The sequence below is a fragment of the Ranitomeya imitator genome, chromosome 8 (genome assembly GCF_032444005.1).
Source record: "Ranitomeya imitator isolate aRanImi1 chromosome 8, aRanImi1.pri, whole genome shotgun sequence".
Lineage (NCBI taxonomy): Eukaryota > Metazoa > Chordata > Amphibia > Anura > Dendrobatidae > Ranitomeya > Ranitomeya imitator.
In genome coordinates this window covers 4558772-4578339 of record NC_091289.1, presented here as the reverse complement: position 1 = coordinate 4578339, position 19568 = coordinate 4558772, and the positions used below count along the sequence as shown (strand labels likewise).

The window sequence follows — 19568 nt, the reverse complement described above, 5'->3', positions numbered from 1 at the left end:
AAAGCCCCCCGGTCACCACCAACACCAGCAAAGCCCCCGGTCACCACCGACACCAGCAAAGCCCCCCCCCCCCCCCCCCGATCACCACCAACACCAGCAAAGCCCCCCGGTCACCACCAACAAAGCCATCATCCAATGCCGGCCTGCCCGAGCTCAATGCCAGCCATCCAAATCAGAAGCGCTGTGGTATAGGGTACAGGCAGCGGTAGGGACAAGCCTCAGACCCTTCATTGTACTAATCATTGATTCCGCCCCCCCAAAATAAATGTTGATGGCTCATTGCAGGCTATCGTCTCAGGAGGCCAATTTAAAGGGATAGGCCATGATGGCTGCCAATGATGACCTGACACCTCCGATGATCGGCTGTGATCACGAATAAAGCAAGACCTTTTCTTTCAAATATGGAGGGTATCAAGATCTACAAATGGCCAAAAGGAGAGACCTCCACAGCATGCAGACTGGGGTCGTGTCTGGTGGGCATCATGGCCAGACGACCCCTCTTTAATGATTGCCATGAGTCAGTTCACCGGCAGACAGATACAAGGAGTCCATTGTTGACAACTGAGTTCACAACAAAAATAAAGTGAAAAAGACGAGACGCCGGTTTGCTTGGAAATTCTGCGCAATTTGGATCAGAATCTGGGGAACCGATCCTAGATGCGGAGATCGAGAAGATGGGATCCAACAAGCGCTCTGTCCTGATCATCGCCCACCCCGGCTGCGACAGCGCTCAGAGAGGGCAGCGCATAATGGGAACAAAGCAACAACTCGGACAACCAATTCGCCCTCGCCACACGGAGCGGCCAAGAATAATCCTAAGCTGCGTCCAGGTCCTCCGATTTGGGAGAGAAGAACAAAAGGATCAGATCTACCGCCGAGCGGACGGAGCGCCATGGAGATACCGCCACCATAGAAAGCACCGGGTGTCACTGATGTATGGCGCCGCATGTTATAAATCGGGTGCAGCCTGCAGATGTAGCGCCGGCGGCAGCTGGACAGGAGATGGTTAATGTGCGGAGAGAGGGAATGGGGGGTGTCACAATCAGACAACGATCCCGCTGCAGACCGTTAACAGCAGCTCGTGTCAACATCCCACCGCTACACAATACCCAATCAATAAGCTGTGAACTGCGGCCGGACCGCCGGGAGCAGAACCCCTTCCCTGCCGCCTCGCTACAACGCTCAGCCCAGGGGACGACCAGTCTGAGGCTTAGGCTGAATTTGCCTCAAATTGTGGCTGTTGGATGAACACAGATTACACTGTGTTCCAAATTATTATGCAAATTGGATTTAAGTGTCATAAAGATTTACTTGTTTTGTTTTTCAAATAAACTTGTGGATGGTCTTGTGTCTCAGGGCTCAATGGATCACTGAAATCAATCTTAAACACATGTGACAATTAGTTTTCCAGGTGATTCTAATTAAAGGAAAACTAAATGACATTCCACATTATTAAGCAGCCACAGGTTTCAAGCAATATGGGAAATAAAAATGATCTCTCTGCTGCTGAAAAGCGTTAAAGGGACACTGTCACCTGAATTTGGAGGGAACAATCTTCAGCCATGGAGGCGGGGGTTTTGGGTGTTTGATTCACCCTTTCCTTACCCGCTGGCTGCAATATTGGATTGAACTTCATTCTCTGTCCTCCGTAGTACATGCCTGCACAAGGTGCAATCTTGCCTTGTGCAGGCGTGTACTATGGAGGACAGAGAATGAACTTCAATCCAATATTGCAGCCAGCATGCAGCCAGCGGGTAAGGAAAGGGTGTATCAAACACCCAAAAACCCCGCCTCCATGGCTGAAGATTGTTCCCTCCAAATTCAGGTGACAGTGTCCCTTTAAATAGTGCAATGCCTTGGACAAGGTATGAAAACATTAGATACTTCACAAAAAGTTTGTGATCATCATACTGTGAAGAGATTTGTGACTGAAACAGAGCACAGACAGAGTTCATGCAGATAAAGGCATAATGAAGAAGGTTTCTGCCAGATAAATTCATGGGATTAAGAGAGCAGCTGCCAAAATACCATTACAAAGCAGCAAACAGTTATTTGAAGCTGCTGGTGCCTCTGGAGTCCCTCGAACCTCAAGGTGTCGGATGCTTCAAAGGCTTGCTGTGGTGCATAAACCTACTATTCGGCCACCCCTAAACAGTGTTCATGAGCAGAAACGGTTGCAGTGGGCCCAGACATACATGAAGACTAATTTTCAGTCTTGTTTACTGATGAGTGTCGAGCAACCCTGGATGGTCCAGATGGATGGAGCAGTGGATGGCTGGTGGAGGCCACCATGTCCCAACAAGGCTGCGATGTCAGCAAGGAGGTGGAGGAGTCATGTTTTGGGCCGGAATCACGGGGAAACAGGTGGTAGGGCCCTTTAAGGTTCCCGAAGGTGTGAAAATTACCTCTGTAAAGTATATAGAGTTTTTGACTGACAACTTTCTTCCATGGTCTAAAAGCAGAAACCAGGAGCAAAATCATCTTCATGATGACAATGCCCCATCTCATGCTGCAAATAATACCACTGAGTCATTGGCTGCTATGGGCATAAAAGGAGATAAACTCATGGTGCGGCCACCATCTTCCCCTGACCTCAACCCTATAGAGAACCTTTGGAGAATCATCAAGCAGAAGATCTATGAGGGTGGGAGGCCGTTCACATCAAAACAGCAGCTCTGGAAGCAAAGAAATACAAGCAGAAACTCTCCGAAAACTCAAGAATGCAAGAATTGTGAAGGTGACAGCAAAGAAGGCTCCTATGTTACATGTAACTTGGCTGTTAGGAGGTTTTGGGGTTAAATAGCTTTTTTGCTCAGTGAATTTGACCTCCTAATGCTGCAAATTCCACAAATGAGACTTTTCAGTTCTTTATAGCAAATGTTTAGAAATTCTACTGGGCCTAATAATTTGGAGCAGTGCATTGTGGGGTTTTATTCATTTTGGAGATTATACTGTTATCATTGGGAGGTTCCTTCAATAAAATTCGATGTATAATCTAACGGGTGATGACTTTTATTACACTGACTGTCATCTGCACCGACCATTTAGGAAAATCCGAGAACAATGTCATCTGCATAATAATTTGGAACATAGTGTACTTTCGGTTGTGTGTGAAGGAGGAGGACTGGGGCGGTTTTTTGGATTTTTTTTTAGTAAGTTTTTTTAATGTTTTATTCTTCTTATTTTGTGTTTGTGACCTGGTTTTCTGGGGTCCCACAATGAGTTCTGTAGAGTTTTCAGTGTTGCGGTATTTCTACTCCTCTCGGCTCCATTCTCTCCATTGTGTGCTTGTGCGTTGTTTCTAGACTTTTTCATCACGTTTTTGATGTTGCCGTTTGGGTTTTTTTTCACGTCACGTTTTATACTAAACAGCTTTGATTTGGATACTTCCTGGTTTTTGGCTTTGACAAAACTTTATTGATACGATCATGTCCAGATTACACGCGTTTTCTCCGTACTTGATGCAATTTATAGTGAGAATCTGCACGTTAGAGGAAATTGACATCCCGTGGATTCTAGCAATCCCATCCACTCAGCGGGAACTGGAAGACGCCGCGCCAAAAACTCAAAGGACGATCCCTGTAGAGAAGCGGCGGAGTTCGTCACATCTGGTGCATGCAGCCTGTGAGGAGCGGGGGCAGTCGTCCCCAAAAATGCCTCCAAAATGTCAACTACTGAATATCACTCATTAAAAAAAAAAACACCTCATACTATGGGGTGCATCCCTTTACAATAATACTGGTTAAAAAAAATTAGTGGTGAAGAAAGAATGACACCCGTCCACAGATCGCACCCCTGACCGTCAATGTGTTACCTGACAAGTCACAGGCGTCAATCCCGCAGCGCTGCCGAAATACCGTGGATTCCTCCGGGCACGGCGAGGATAATAATAATGTTTATTTTTATATAGCGCTAACATATTCCGCAGCGCTTTACAGACATTATCATCGCTGTCCCTGATAGGGCTCACAATCTAAATTCCCTATCAGTATGTCTTTGGAATGTGGGAGGAAACCGGAGAACCCGGAGGAAACCCATGAAACACGGAGAGAACACACAAACTCTTTGCAGATGTTGTCCTGGGTGGGATTCGAACCCAGGACTCCAGCGCTGCTGTGCTAACCACTGCGCCACCGTGCTGCCCACAATAATGTACAGTCCCACCCAGAACGCCGCTCCAGGACCACCAGTAATGGTGGGAACCAATCTGACTGTGGGCGGAGATCCAGCCACCATTCCTGTCACACACAGCGAATAACTGGGTGTACCGGCCATCCAGACGCACAGGAGCCAATGTGGGGGCAGACGGCAGACATATTGTCAGCCCACTTTCCTTGGGTCCCCGGATCAGTTCAGTACATGTGCCATACTGAGGAGCCTGGGAAAGCTGGGTGATCACTGACTGCTGGGGGACGGCAGCCATATTGTCAGCGCACGGTCTCAAAAACAGATATTAAATGTAGAAGAGAAATAAGATTTATTTTTGGATTCTTTGTGGACGTGATGAGTGCGACAGCCAGAAATGCTGAGCGGTGATGGGAGATAGCAGGGCTGTGAATATCAGCATCTCAGATGGAACAGCTGTGAGTGAGGTTAAAACCGCATGCAGAGTGGTATCAGTTACATCCTAAATAGTGTGTACCCCACCCCCGCTATGTACACGGGAACACCCAGCACACAGGCCTCCATATTTATCTCCGACCTCAGCAGATCACATCCCCCTACCCAGGGCCAAGTATAGACCCCTGATGTCCCCAGTGCGGACCCCCTACCCAGGGCCAAGTATAGACCCCTGATGTCCTGGTACAGACCCCCTACCCAGGGCCAAGTATAGACCCCTGATGTCCCCGGTACAGAGCCCCTACCCAGGGCCAAGTATAGACCCCTGATGTCCCCGGTACAGAGCCCCTACCCAGGGCCAAGTATAGACCCCTGATGTCCCCAGTGCGGACCCCCTACCCAGGACCAACATAGAACCCTGATGTCCTGGTACAGAGCCCCTACCCATGGCCAAGTATAGACCCCTGATGTCCCCGGTACAGACCCCCTACCCAGGGCCAAGTATAGACCCCTGATGTCCCTGGTACAGAGCCCCTGCTCAGGGACAAGCATAGACCCCTGATGTCCCCAGTACAGAGCCCCTGCTCAGGGACAAGCATAGACCCCTGATGTCCCCAGTACAGAGCCCCTGCTCAGGGACAAGCATAGACCCCTGATGTCCCCAGTACAGAGCCCCTGCTCAGGGACAAGCATAGACCCCTGATGTCCCCAGTACAGAGCCCCTGCTCAGGGACAAGCATAGACCCCTGATGTCCCCGGTACAGAGCCCCTGCTCAGGGACAAGCATAGACCCCTGATGTCCCCAGTACAGAGCCCCTGCTCAGGGACAAGCATAGACCCCTGATGTCCCCGGTACAGAGCCCCTGCTCAGGGACAAGCATAGACCCCTGATGTCCCCGGTACAGAGCCCCTGCTCAGGGACAAGCATAGACCCCTGATGTCCTGGTACAGACCCCCTACCTAGGGACAAGCATAGACCCCTGATGTCCTGGTACAGAGCCTCTACCCAGGGCCAAGTATAGACCCCTGATGTCCCCGGTACAGACCCCCTACCCAGGGCCAAGTATAGACCCCTGATGTCCCCGGTACAGAGCCCCTACCCAGGGCCAAGTATAGACCCCTGATGTCCCCGGTACAGACCCCCTACCCAGGGCCAAGTATAGACCCCTGATGTCCCCGGTACAGAGCCCCTACCCAGGGCCAAGTATAGACCCCTGATGTCCCCGGTACAGAGCCCCTACCCAGGGCCAAGCATAGACCCCTGATGTCACCCGGTACAGACCCCCTACCCAGGGCCAAGTATAGACCCCTGATATCCCCGGTACAGAGCCCCTACCCAGGGACAAGCATAGACCCCTGATGTCCAGGTATAGACCCCCTACCCAGGGCCAAGTATAGACCCCTGATATCCCCGGTACAGAGCCCCTACCCAGGGACAAGCATAGACCCCTGATGTCCAGGTATAGACCCCCTACCCAGGGCCAAGTATAGACCCCTGATGTCCTGGTACGGACCCCCTACCCAGGGCAAAGTATAGACCCCTGATGTCCCCGGTACAGAGGCCCTACCCAGGGACAAGCATAGACCCCTGATGTCCTGGTACAGACCCCCTACCTAGGGACAAGCATAGACCCCTGATGTCCCTGGTACAGAGCCCCTGCTCAGGGACAAGCATAGACCCCTGATGTCCCCGGTACAGAGCCCCTGCTCAGGGACAAGCATAGACCCCTGATGTCCCCGGTACAGAGCCCCTGCTCAGGGACAAGCATAGACCCCTGATGTCCAGGTACAGACCCCCTACCCAGGGCAAAGTATAGACCCCTGATGTCCTGGTACGGACCCCCTACTCAGGACCCAGTATAGACCCATGATGTCCCCGGTACGGACCCCATACCCAGGGCCAAGCAAACACCCCTGATGTCCCCAGTGCGGACCCCCTACCCAGGACCAACATAGACTCCTGATGTCCCGGTATGGACCCCCTACCAAGGGACAAGTACAGACCTCTGATGTCCCCAGTACGGACCCCCTACCTAGGGCCAAGAATAGTTCACTGATGTCCCGGGTACGGACCTCCTACCCAGGGCCAAGTATAGACCCCTGATGTCCCCGGTATGGACCCCCTACCCAGGACCAAGCATAGACCCCTGATGTCCTGGTACAGACCCCCTACCCAGGGCCAAGTATAGACCCCTGATGTCCCCGGTACAGAGCCCCTGCTCAGGGCCAAGCATAGTCCCCTGATGTCCTCAGTACGGACCTCCTACCCAGGGCCAAGCATAGACCCCTGATGTCCTCAGTACGGACCTCCTACCCAGGACCAAGCAAAGACCCCAGATGTCCCCGGTACAGACCCCCTAACCAGGGCCAAGCATAGACCTCTGATGTCCCCGGTACGGACCCCCTACCTAGGGCCAAGCATAGACCCCTGATGTCCCTGGTACGGACCCCCTACCTAGGGCCAAGCATAGACCCCTGATGTCCCCGGTACGGACCCCCTACCCAGGGCCAAGCATAGACCCCTGATGTCCCTGGTACGGACCCCTGATGTCCCCGGTAAGGACCCCCTCCCCGGCACTGTATTTACAGTGTACAGAAATCTCCGGTGTCATCGATCAATAATCAGTGAAAACACAAGTTCTGCGCACATCGATCCGGTCATATTAACAATGATGGACGGCGGAAAGTAGGGAATGTGATCTTCCCTGACTGCGGTCAGACATCTGCAGGCCAGAAGTGTTCACACCCTCCTCCATTGTAGACGGTGGGACCTGAGCAGTCACACGGCGTGGAGACGCTGGCGAGGGCTCGACGATCAGACGGGAAAATCACCCACAGGCCAAGAAGTGGAAAGTCGGCAAAACAGACTGAAATTTGGGGATATGACAATTAAAAGCATTGCCCCCCCAACCATGAAAACAAAATCACTGGGGGGCAGACAGCGAGTACCCCCAGAGATCCCGAGATAAGGACTACAGCAGTGAAGCACACGCTCGGCCGCCATCACTGGGACTGTCTGGTGGGCACGGTACAGTAATGGAGGAATAGTCTGGACCCCGCGGTACAAATACAGCTCTCTAATTCTCACACGATACAAACGGAGACTGAACAATCCGACGATCATGTACATAGGGGCAGTATTATAGTAGTTATATTCTTGTACATAGGGGCAGTATTATAGTATTTATATTCTTGTACATAGGGGCAGTATTATAGTAGCTATATTCTTGTATATAGGGGCAGTATTATAGTCGTTATATTCTTGTATATAGGAGCAGTATTATAGCAGTTATATTCTTGTATATAGGGGCAGTATTATAGTAGTTATATTCTTGTACATTAGGTGCAGTATTATAGTAGTTATATTCTTGTACATAGGAGCAGTATTATAGTAGTTATATTCTTGTACATAGGAGCAGTATTATAGTAGCTATATTCTTGTACATAGGAGCAGTATTATAGTAGTTATATTCTTGTACATAGGAGCAGTATTATAGTAGCTATATTCTTGTACATAGGAGCAGTATTATAGTAGCTATATTCTTGTACATAGGAGCAGTATTATAGTAGTTATATTCTTGTACATAGGGGCAGTATTATAGTAGTTATATTCTTGTACATAGGAGCAGTATTATAGTAGCTATATTCTTGTACATAGGAGCAGTATTATAGTAGTTATATTCTTGTACATAGGGGGCAGTATTATAGTAGCTATATTCTTGTACATAGGAGCAGTATTATAGTAGTTATATTCTTGTACATAGGAGCAGTATTATAGTAGTTATATTCTTGTACATAGGGGCAGTATTATAGTATTTATATTCTTGTACATAGGGGCAGTATTATAGTAGCTATATTCTTGTACATAGGAGCAGTATTATAGTAGTTATATTCTTGTACATAGGAGCAGTATTATAGTAGTTATATTCTTGTACATAGGGGCAGTATTATAGTAGTTATATTCTTGTACATAGGGGCAGTATTATAGTAGCTATATTCTTGTACATAGGAGCAGTATTATAGTAGTTATATTCTTGTACATAGGGGCAGTATTATAGTAGTTATATTCTTGTACATAGGAGCAGTATTATAGTAGTTATATTCTTGTATATAGGGGCAGTATTATAGTAGTTATATTCTTGTACATAGGAGCAGTATTATAGTAGTTATATTCTTGTACATAGGGGCAGTATTATAGTAGTTATATTCTTGTACATAGGAGCAGTATTATAGTAGTTATATTCTTGTACATAGGGGCAGTATTATAGTAGTTATATTCTTGTACATAGAGGCAGTATTATAGTAGTCATATTCTTGTACATAGGGGGCAGTATTATAGTAGTTATATTCTTGTACATAGGAGCAGTATTATAGTAGTTATATTCTTCTACATAGGAGCAGTATTATAGTAGTTATATTCTTGTATATAGGGGCAGTATTATAGTAGTTATATTCCTGTACATAGGAGCAGTATTACAGTAGTTATATTCTTGTATATAGGGGCAGTATTATAGTAGTTATATTCTTGTACATAGGAGCAGTATTATAGTAGTTATATTCTTGTACATAGGAGCAGTATTATCTATATATATAATTGCCTAAGGGTTTTTCCGTCTGTCTGTCTGTCTGTCTGTCTGTCTGTCCTGGAAATCCCAGCTCTCTGATTGGTCGAGGCCGCCAGGCCTCGACCAATCAGAGACCGGCACAGCATCAACGTAGAAATCCCGCGTCTCTGATTGGTCGAGGCCGCCAGGCCTCGACCAATCAGCAACGGGCACAGCGACGATGATGTCATAAAGGACGTAGACATCTCACGTTTCTGATTCAGCGACGGGCACAGTATCGACGTAGATGTCATAATGGTTGCCATGGCGACGATGATGTCATAAAGGTTGCCTCGACCAATCAGCGACGGGCACAGTGTGCCGCGAATTCTGGAATCATCATTGTCCATATACTACGGGGACATGCATATTCTAGAATACCCGATGCGTTAGAATCGGGCCACAATCTAGTAGTAGTTATATTCTTGTACATAGGGGCAGTATTATAGTAGTTATATTCTTGTACATAGGGGCAGTATTATAGTAGTTATATTCTGTACATAGGGGCAGTATTATAGTAGTTATATTCTTGGACATAGGAGCAGCATTATAGTAGTTATATTCTTGTACATAGGAGCAGTATTATAGTAGTTATATTCTTGTACATAGGGGGCAGTATTATAGTAGTTATATTCTTCTACATAGGGGGCAGTATTATAGTAGTTATATTCTTCTACATAGGAGCAGTATTATAGTAGTTATATTCTTGTACATAGGAGCAGCATTATAGTAGTTATATTCTTGTACATAGGAGCAGTATTATTGTAGTTATATTCTTGTACATGGGGGCAGTATTATAGTAGTTATATTCTTGTATATAGAGGCAGTATTATAGTAGTTATATTCTTGTATATAGAGGCAGTATTATAGTAGTTATATTCTTGTACATAGGAGCAGTATTATAGTAGTTATATTCTTGTACATAAGAGCAGTATTATAGTAGTATATTCTTGTATATAGAGGCAGTATTATAGTAGTTATATTCTTGTACATAGCAGCAGTATTATAGTAGTTATATTCTTGTACATAGGGGCAGTATTATAGTAGTTATATTCTTGTACATAGGGGCGGTATTATAGTAGTTATATTCTTGTACATAGGAGCAGTATTATAGCAGTTATATTCTTGTACATAGGAGCAGTATTATAGTAGTTATATTCTTGTATATAGAGGCAGTATTATAGTAGTTATATTCTTGTACATAGCAGCAGTATTATAGTAGTTATATTCTTGTACATAGGGGCAGTATTATGGTAGTTATATTTTTGTATATAGCAGTATTATAGTAGTTATATTCTTGTACATAGCAGCAGTATTATAGTAGTTATATTCTTGTACATAGCAGCAGTATTATAGTAGTTATATTCTTGTACATAGGGGCAGTATTATAATAGTTATATTCTTGTACATAGGAGCAGTATTATAGTAGTTATATTCTTGTACATAGCAGCAGTATTATAGTAGTTATATTCTTGTACATAGGGGCAGTATTATAGTAGTTATATTCTTGTACATAGGGAGCAGTATTATAGTAGTTATATTTTTGTATATAGCAGTATTATAGTAAATATATTCTTGTACATAGGGGCAGTATTATAGTAGTTATATTCTTGTACATAGGAGCAGTATTATAGTAGTTTTATTCTTGTACATAGGGGCAGTATTATAGTAGTTTTATTCTTGTACATAGGGGCAGTATTATAGTAGTTTTATTCTTGTACATAGGGGCAGTATTATAGTAGTTTTATTCTTGTACATAGGGGCAGTATTATAGTAGTTTTATTCTTGTACATAGGGGCAGTATTATAGTAGTTTTATTCTTGTACATAGGGGCAGTATTATAGTTTTATTCTTGTACATAGCGCAATGAGTTTGTCCCTGCTGTCACTGTATGTTTTGTCCGCTCTTGTATTAAGTGATTCATTATTCTAGAAGTATCCAGCACTTTATATATGGCGCCAGCGGCCGCCTGTATTATCCTATGGAGGTGCCAGTCAGGCATTGTACAATAGGTTTCTATTCTGTGCCCACGTTCCGTGAACAGTCCTCGGGGTATAGAAGCTGCCAGTCTGCTCTTGGCTTAAGCCAGGTTTCCATTAACCCACGTATGACCCTCAGCTCATATCACAGAGGGGGGAGCGCAGGACGAGGGGAGCGCGGCGTTCACAGCACGCGATAGTGATCTCATGAACCTGATTAGCGGTTTATGGACCAGGACAGCAGAATGAACGCAGCTTTCATCTGTCCGCAGCGCCAATTGTCAAGAGGGAAAAGCAGAGGAGGCGGGAGAGAGGACGCGAAGAGCGCGCGGAAAGTTCTGCAGAGGCCGAGATAAAGCCGAGACGCCGTGTTCCGAAATTAACCTACTTCTAAGCTGAAAAGGAAATCAAGGGCCTTGTTATCAAATGAGGTCCTCTTTAAGATCCGGGAGATAGCAGACAAGAAAGCGGCCACAAAAGGCACAAGAGTCCGAGACGAAGGATTATCAGCGGCGGTTAATTCTCTGGACACATGGTCTGTGATTGGAGGAACTAAGGGGAGATCTGGGGGACAAGAACGGTGTAGATGTCCCTCATGGGCCGCTGAGATGTATATTCTGTAGCCAAGACCCCCTGCATGACCGGCCTCCGGACAATAAGGGCCAGACGAGATGCGCATAATGCGCCTCCATTTCTTCACCACTCATTGGTCTTCATGTGTAATGGCCGCCTATCCAGCTGCTTCTCCGCCAGGTTATCTGGGTCGTAGGGGGTCTGATTAGGTAGATGTCCAGACCACAAGTGATGTGAAACCCAATGTCTCCACACAGCACGGAGAAACTGGAAATCCTTTCCATATCACGTCTCGTACTCCAGTCTGCTCCATCAGGATATACCTACATTACTGCTTACTTCTAATGCTCTAGATTGTGCACAGAGCACGTCCACCTATGGAAGATGTCTCTTTTACAAGCTGCCCGCCCCACTATGGAAGATGTCTCCTCTACAAGCTGCCCGTCCCACTATGGAAGATGTCCCCTCTACAAGCTGCCCGCCCCACTATGGTAGATATCCTCTCTACAAGCTGCCCGTCCCACTATGGAAGATGTCCCCTCTACAAGCTGCCCGTCCCACTATGGAAGATGTCCTCTCTACAAGCTGCCCGTCCCACTATGGAAGATGTCCTCTCTACAAGCTGCCCGTCCCACTATGGTAGATGTCCTCTCTACAAGCTGCCCGTCCCACTATGGAAGATGTCCCCTCTACAAGCTGCCCGTCCCACTATGATAGATGTCCTCTCTACAAGCTGCCCGTCCCACTATGGAAGATGTCCCCTCTACAAGCTGCCCGTCCCACTATGATAGATGTCCTCTCTACAAGCTGCCCGTCCCACTATGGAAGATGTCCTCTCTACAAGCTGCCCGTCCCACTATGGAAGATGTCCTCTCTACAAGCTGCCCGTCCCACTATGGAAGATGTCCCCTCTACAAGCTGCCCGTCCCCTATGGAAGATGTCCCTTCTACAAGCTGCCCATCCCCCTATGGAAGAGGTCTCCTCTACAAGCTGCCCTTCCCACTATAATACCGTAATAATCTTTATTTTTATATAGCGATAACATATTCCGCAGCGCTTTACAGGTTGCACACATTATCATCACTGTCCCCTTTGGGGCTCACAATCTAGGTTCATGTCTTTGGAATGTGGGAGGAAACTGGGGTACCCGGAGGAAACCCACGCAAACACAGAGAGAACATACAAACGCTTTGCAGATGTTAATCCTTGGTGGGATTAGAACCCAGGACTCCAGCGCTGCAAGGCTGCTGTGCTAACCACTGCGCCACCGTGCTGCCCCCTATGGAAGATGTCCTCTCTACAAGCTGCCCTTCCACCTATGGACGATGTCCTCTCTACAAGCTGTCCGTCCCACTATGGAAGATGTCCTCTCTACAAGCTGCCCGTCCACCTATGGAAGATGTCCTCTCTACAAGCTGCCCTTCCACCTATGGAAGATGTCCTCTCTACAAGCTGCCCTTCCACCTATGGAAGATGTCTTCTCTATTGCTGCCCGTCCCACTATGGAAGATGTCCTCTCTACAAGCTGCCCTTCCACCTATGGAAGATGTCCTCTCTACAAGCTGCCCGTCCACCTATGGAAGCTGTCCCCTCCACAAGCTTCCTACAGAAATCTGGAAGAACAAGTGCAATAAATCACATCTTTACAAGTGTACTATTTTCCTGTTAGGTATCAGGATCTTCTCTTTATGGGGAGAAACCCCCAAACTATTCTTACATTAACATAGTTAGAAGGACCCTCTTACTGCTCCGCAAAATGAAAATCATTGTGGTCCTGGTTTCTGTAGGGGGTTAAGAAAGTTCGGGCCTCCTCCCGCCATCCTGTGTTTGTACAAGGCCTATATCCTGTAGCAGCCATCAACAATACAGAAAGTTGATCGATGGTTGTGTACTAAAATGACCAATTATCGGGTGGCGAGTTGTGCAATGTCGGCCCCCCACATGCAGCTTACATTATTACCTGGTCACTATTGGGCAATGCTCAGGTACCATCATTCGAGAGGTGGGAAAAGGCCTAGGAAACATCTGTTTCCATCGAGAGCGATTCTTGGAGGCTCCGTGTAATAAATATTCTTGGCTGATTGTGACTCTCGCAATGTGTGGAGAAGGTCAGGAGAGAGGAGGCAGCAGCCACGTAAGGATTGGAGCAGACAGTCACACTCTGCATTCTGCCCGCGCGCTGCACAGGTGGCAAGAATGCTAAGAGGGAGCCGTGCTGCACAGGTGGCAGGAATGCTAAGAGGGAGCCGCGCTGCACGGGTGGCAGGAATGCTAAGAGGGAGCCGCGCTGCACCGGTGGCAGGAATGCTAAGAGGGAGCCTCGCTGCACAGGTGGCAGGAATGCTAAGAGGGAGCCGCGCTGCACAGGTGGCAGGAATGCTAAGAGGGAGCCTCGCTGCAAAGGTGGCAGGAATGCTAAGACGCACAGGTGGCAAGAATGCTAAGAGGGAGCCGCGCTGCACAGGTGGCAGGAATGCTAAGAGGGAGCCGCGCTGCACAGGTGGCAGGAATGCTAAGAGGGAGCCTCGCTGCACAGGTGGCAGGAATGTTAAGTGGGAGCCTCGCTGCAAAGGTGGCAGGAATGTTAAGACGGAGCCGTGCTGCACAGGTGGCAGGAATGCTAAGATGGAGCCGTGCTGCACAGGTGGCAGGAATGCTAAGAGGGAGCTGCGCTGCACAGGTGGCAGGAATGCTAAGAGGGAGCTGCGCTGCACAGGTGGCAGGAATGCTAAGAGGGAGCTGCGCTGCAGAGGTGGCAGGAATGCTAAGAGGGAGATGCGCTGCACGGGTGGCAGGAATGCCAAGATGGAGCTGCGCTGCACAGGTGGCTGAAATGCTAAGAGGGAGCCATACTGCACAGGTGGCAGGAATGCTAAGATGGAGCCGCGCTGCACAGGAGACCTGACAACCCGTCCACAACACGAGTGCAGGAGCACCGACGAGAAACTGGAGGAAAGGAGAACAAAATGCAGGATGGGGACTGATGGACATCTAAGTGTCCGAGGGATTTACATACGAAAAAAATATATATAGGTGCATCTCACAAAATGAGAATATCATCAAAACGAGAATTTATTTCAGTTCTTCAATACAAAAAGTGAATCCATATATTCTAAAGTCATTACACAGAGTGATCTGTTTCACGTGTTTATTTCTGTTAATGTTGATGATTATGGCTTACAGCCAATGAAAACCCAAAAGTCATTATCTCAGTAAATTAGAATACTTTATAACACCAGCTTGAAATGTTCCCTACTGAAATGTGTGATAAGTAAATGCCCTCAATACTTGGTCGGGCTCCTTGTGCATCAATTACTGCATCAATGCGGCGTGGCATGGAGGCGATCAGTCTGTGGCACTGCTGAGGGGTTATGGAAGCCCAGGTCGCTTTGATAGCAGCCTTCAGCTCGTCTGCATTGTTGGGTCTGGGGTCTCATCTTCCTCTTGACAAAGCCCAGTGATACTGTTGTTTTTACACCAGGTATTGGTACTTTTGTCAGTGTGGACAGGGGCCAAGTCCTGCTGGAGAATGACATTTCCATCTCCAAAAATCTTGTCGGCAGAGGGAAGCATGAAGGGCTCTACAATGTCCTGGTAGACGGCTGCGCTGACTTTGGTCTTGATAAAACACAGTGGACCTACACCAGCAGATGACATGGCCCCCAAACCATCACTGATTGTGGAGACTTCACACCAGACCTCCAGCAGCTTGGATTGTGGCCTCCACTCTTCCTCCAGACTCTAGGACCGTGATTTCCAAGGTCTAGTGTGAGGTATCCACAATCAAGGATGGTTTGGGGGCCATGTCATCTGCTGGTGTAGGTCCACTGGGTTTTATCAAGACCAAAGTCAGCGCAGCCGTCTACCAGGACATTTTAGAGCACTTCATGCTTCCCTCTGCCGACAAGCTTTTTGGAGATGGAAACGTCATTCTCCAGCAGGACTTGGCCCCTGTCCACACTGCCAAAAGTGCCAATACCTGGTGTAAAAACAACAGTATCACTGGGCTTGATTGGCAGCAAACTCCCCTGACCTTAACCCCATAGAGAATCTATGGAGTATTGTCAAGAGGAAGATGAGACACCAGACCCAACAATGCAGACGAGCTGAAGGCTGATATCAAAGCAACCTGGGCTTCCATAACCCCTCAGCAGCGCCACAGGCTGATCGCCTCCATGCCACGCCGCATTGATGCAGTAATTGATGCACAAGGAGCCGCGACCAAGTACTGAGGGCATTTACTGATCAGACATTTCAGTAGGGAACATTTCAGATTTTACAATCATTTCTCAAGCTGGTGTTATAAAGTATTCTAATTTACTGAGATAATGACTTTTGGGTTTTCATTGGCTGTCAGCCGTAATCATCAACATTAACAGAAATAAACACGTGAAACAGATCACTCTGTGTGTAATGGCTCTATAGAAGATAGGAGATTCACTTTTTATATTGAAGAACTGAAATAAATTCACTTTTTTGACGATATTGCAATTTTGTGAGAAGCGCGTACATATATACATCAGTGCTGGCGTACAAGTATTCGTAAACATGTCCCAATGTGTAATATGTGGTGTTACATAGGACTGCGGGGTACATCTACTGCTTTATGTGTACTGGAGTTATCACTGTGTTATCTGTGGTGTTACATAGGACTGCAGGTGACATCTACCACATTATCTATAGTCCGGGGGTTATCCCTGTGTTACATAGGACTGCAGGTCGTGCAGTGCTGGTTTATGGCTCTGCTCCATTACTCCCCAGCACTGGCCTCCAGCACTGAACAGGTTAACCATAGGATGGAAGGAAAAACAAGAGCATTAGTGGCGGTGTCTAATAATGGAGGCCGCTTCCCATTTTCGCGATACAATGGCGCTTTGTTATCTCGGAATGTTTCCCGGCTACTTACAGGCAATGTTTAATTGGCACCAATATGGCTCCGGCCTCCTCTTATCGCGCCGGTCGGGATTTCTACCGCAGTGGAGAAAATGACTGGATGCAGAACAGAAGGTTACGGCTTTTGGCAGTGATGGCGCCCGGACCCCCGCCTGCCCTGAGCTCAGGTGATGGGGCAGGACCAGTCTCCCCTGTTATTAGGGCTGACGGTAAATGGCCGCCTGTCAGCGCCAGTCACACACACAATCGCCAAATGCATCTGCAATCCATAAACACATTGTGCGGCCGTCCCCCGTAATGTCACCAACAACCTGCCGGGGGGCAATGCGCAGAGAAAGAGGGGCTTCACCGCCGGAGAGCAGAGGAGGAGGACACCCATCATCCCCACCGTCCTCCAAATGGCCGGCTCAAGACATACATCAGACCGAGTCCCGGGGCCGAGGACGAGTGTTATGGGCGAGACGAGACCTGCACGAGAATGAGCCCGGCCCTGAGCAATGGAGACGTGTGCGAACCCCAAAGCCACACAGAGAGGGCCCGGCCCTGAGCAATGGAGACCGTGTGCGACCCCCAAAACCACACAGAGAGGGGGCCCGGCCCTGAGCAATGGAGACCGTGTGCGACCCCCAAAGCCACACAGAGAGGGCCCGGCCCTGAGCAATGGAGACCGTGTGCGACCCCCAAAGCCACACAGAGAGGGCCCGGCCCTGAGCAATGGAGACGTGTGCGACCCCCAAAGCCACACAGAGAGGGCCCGGCCCTGGGAAATGGAGACCGTGTGCGACCCCCAAAGCCACACAGAGAGGGCCCGGCCCTGGGAAATGGAGACGTGTGCGACCCCCAAAGCCACACAGAGAGGGCCCGGCCCTGAGCAATGGAGACGTGTGCGACCCCCAAAGCCACACAGAGAGGGCCCGGCCCTGAGCAATGGAGACCGTGTGCGACCCCCAAAGCCACACAGAGAGGGCCCGGCCCTGAGCAATGGAGACGTGTGCGACCCCCAAAGCCACACAGAGAGGGGGCCCGGCCCTGAGCAATGGAGACGTGTGCGACCCCCAAAGCCACACAGAGAGGGGGCCCGGCCCTGAGCAATGGAGACCGTGTGCGACCCCCAAAGCCACACAGAGAGGGCCCGGCCCTGAGCAATGGAGACGTGTGCGACCCCCAAAGCCACACAGAGAGGGGGCCCGGCCCTGAGCAATGGAGACGTGTGCGACCCCCAAAGCCACACAGAGAGGGCCCGGCCCTGAGCAATGGAGACCGTGTGCGACCCCCAAAGCCACACAGAGAGGGCCCGGCCCTGGGAAATGGAGACCGTGTGCGACCCCCAAAGCCACACAGAGAGGGCCCGGCCCTGGGAAATGGAGACGTGTGCGACCCCCAAAGCCACACAGAGAGGGCCCGGCCCTGGGAAATGGAGACCGTGTGCGACCCCCAAAGCCACACAGAGAGGGCCCGGCCCTGGGAAATGGAGACGTGTGCGACCCCCAAAGCCACACAGAGAGGGCCCGGCCCTGAGCAATGGAGACCGTGTGCGACCCCCAAAGCCACACAGAGAGGGCCCGGCCCTGAGCAATGGAGACCGTGTGCGACCCCCAAAGCCACACAGAGAGGGCCCGGCCCTGAGCAATGGAGACGTGTGCGACCCCCAAAGCCACACAGAGAGGGCCCGGCCCTGAGCAATGGAGACGTGTGCGACCCCCAAAGCCACACAGAGAGGGGGCCCGGCCCTGAGCAATGGAGACCGTGTGCGACCCCCAAAGCCACACAGAGAGGGCCCGGCCCTGAGCAATGGAGACCGTGTGCGACCCCCAAAGCCACACAGAGAGGGGGCCCGGCCCTGAGCAATGGAGACCGTGTGCGACCCCCAAAGCCACACAGAGAGGGCCCGGCCCTGAGCAATGGAGACCGTGTGCGACTCCCAAAACCACACAGAGAGGGGGCCCGGCCCTGAGCAATGGAGACCGTGTGCGACCCCCAAAGCCACACAGAGAGGGCCCGGCCCTGAGCAATGGAGACCGTGTGCGACCCCCAAAGCCACACAGAGAGGGCCCGGCCCTGAGCAATGGAGACCGTGTGCGACCCCCAAAGCCACACAGAGAGGGGGCCCGGCCCTGAGCAATGGAGACCGTGTGCGACCCCCAAAGCCACACAGAGAGGGCCCGGCCCTGAGCAATGGAGACCGTGTGCAACCCCCACAGCCACACAGAGAGGGGGCCCGACCCTGAGCAATGGAGACCGTGTGCAACCCCCACAGCCACACAGAGTGGGCCCGGCCCTGAGCAATGGAGACCGTGGGCGACCCCCAAAGCCACACAGAGAGGGCCCAGCCCTGAGCAATGGAGACCGTGTGCGACCCCCAAAGCCACACAGAGAGGGGGCCCGGCCCTGAGCAATGGAGACCGTGTGCGACCCCCAAAGCCACGCAGAGAGGGCCCGGCCCTGAGCAATGGAGACCGTGTGCGACCCCCACAGCCACACAGAGAGGGCCCGGCCCTGAGCAATGGAGACCGTGTGCGACCCCCAAAGCCACACAGAGAGGGGGCCCGGCCCTGAGCAATGGAGACGGTGTGCGACCCCGGAAAAGCCACACAGAGAGGGCCCGGCCCTGAGCAATGGAGACGGTGTGCGACCCCGGAAAAGCCAAGCAGAGAGGGGGCCACAGCGAGGTACCGGGAGACCAGGAGGGGAGAGCGACTCCGTCACTGTGTGTCAGGAGGAGACCGGGGGACACAGCCCACGACCACCGCCACATTGCTGGAGCCGCTTGCATTGGAGTGGTCACTCCCCACAGCGCATCACTACAAACGGCCCACCGCCACACACCCACACGCAAGACCCACCGCCATCCACACACGAGGCCCACCGCCACACACACACACACGAGGCCCACCGCCACACAACACATGAGGCCCACCGCCACCCACACACGAGGCCCACCGCCACACACACACGAGG

General features: G+C 50.0%; 1 protein-coding gene across 6 annotated transcripts in view; it reads right to left on the bottom strand.

The window, feature by feature from the left end:
• The window catches only part of CACNA2D2 (calcium voltage-gated channel auxiliary subunit alpha2delta 2), a 215488-nt gene that overhangs the window by 180371 nt on the left and 15549 nt on the right, over positions 1–19568 (bottom strand). The window lies entirely within an intron of this gene.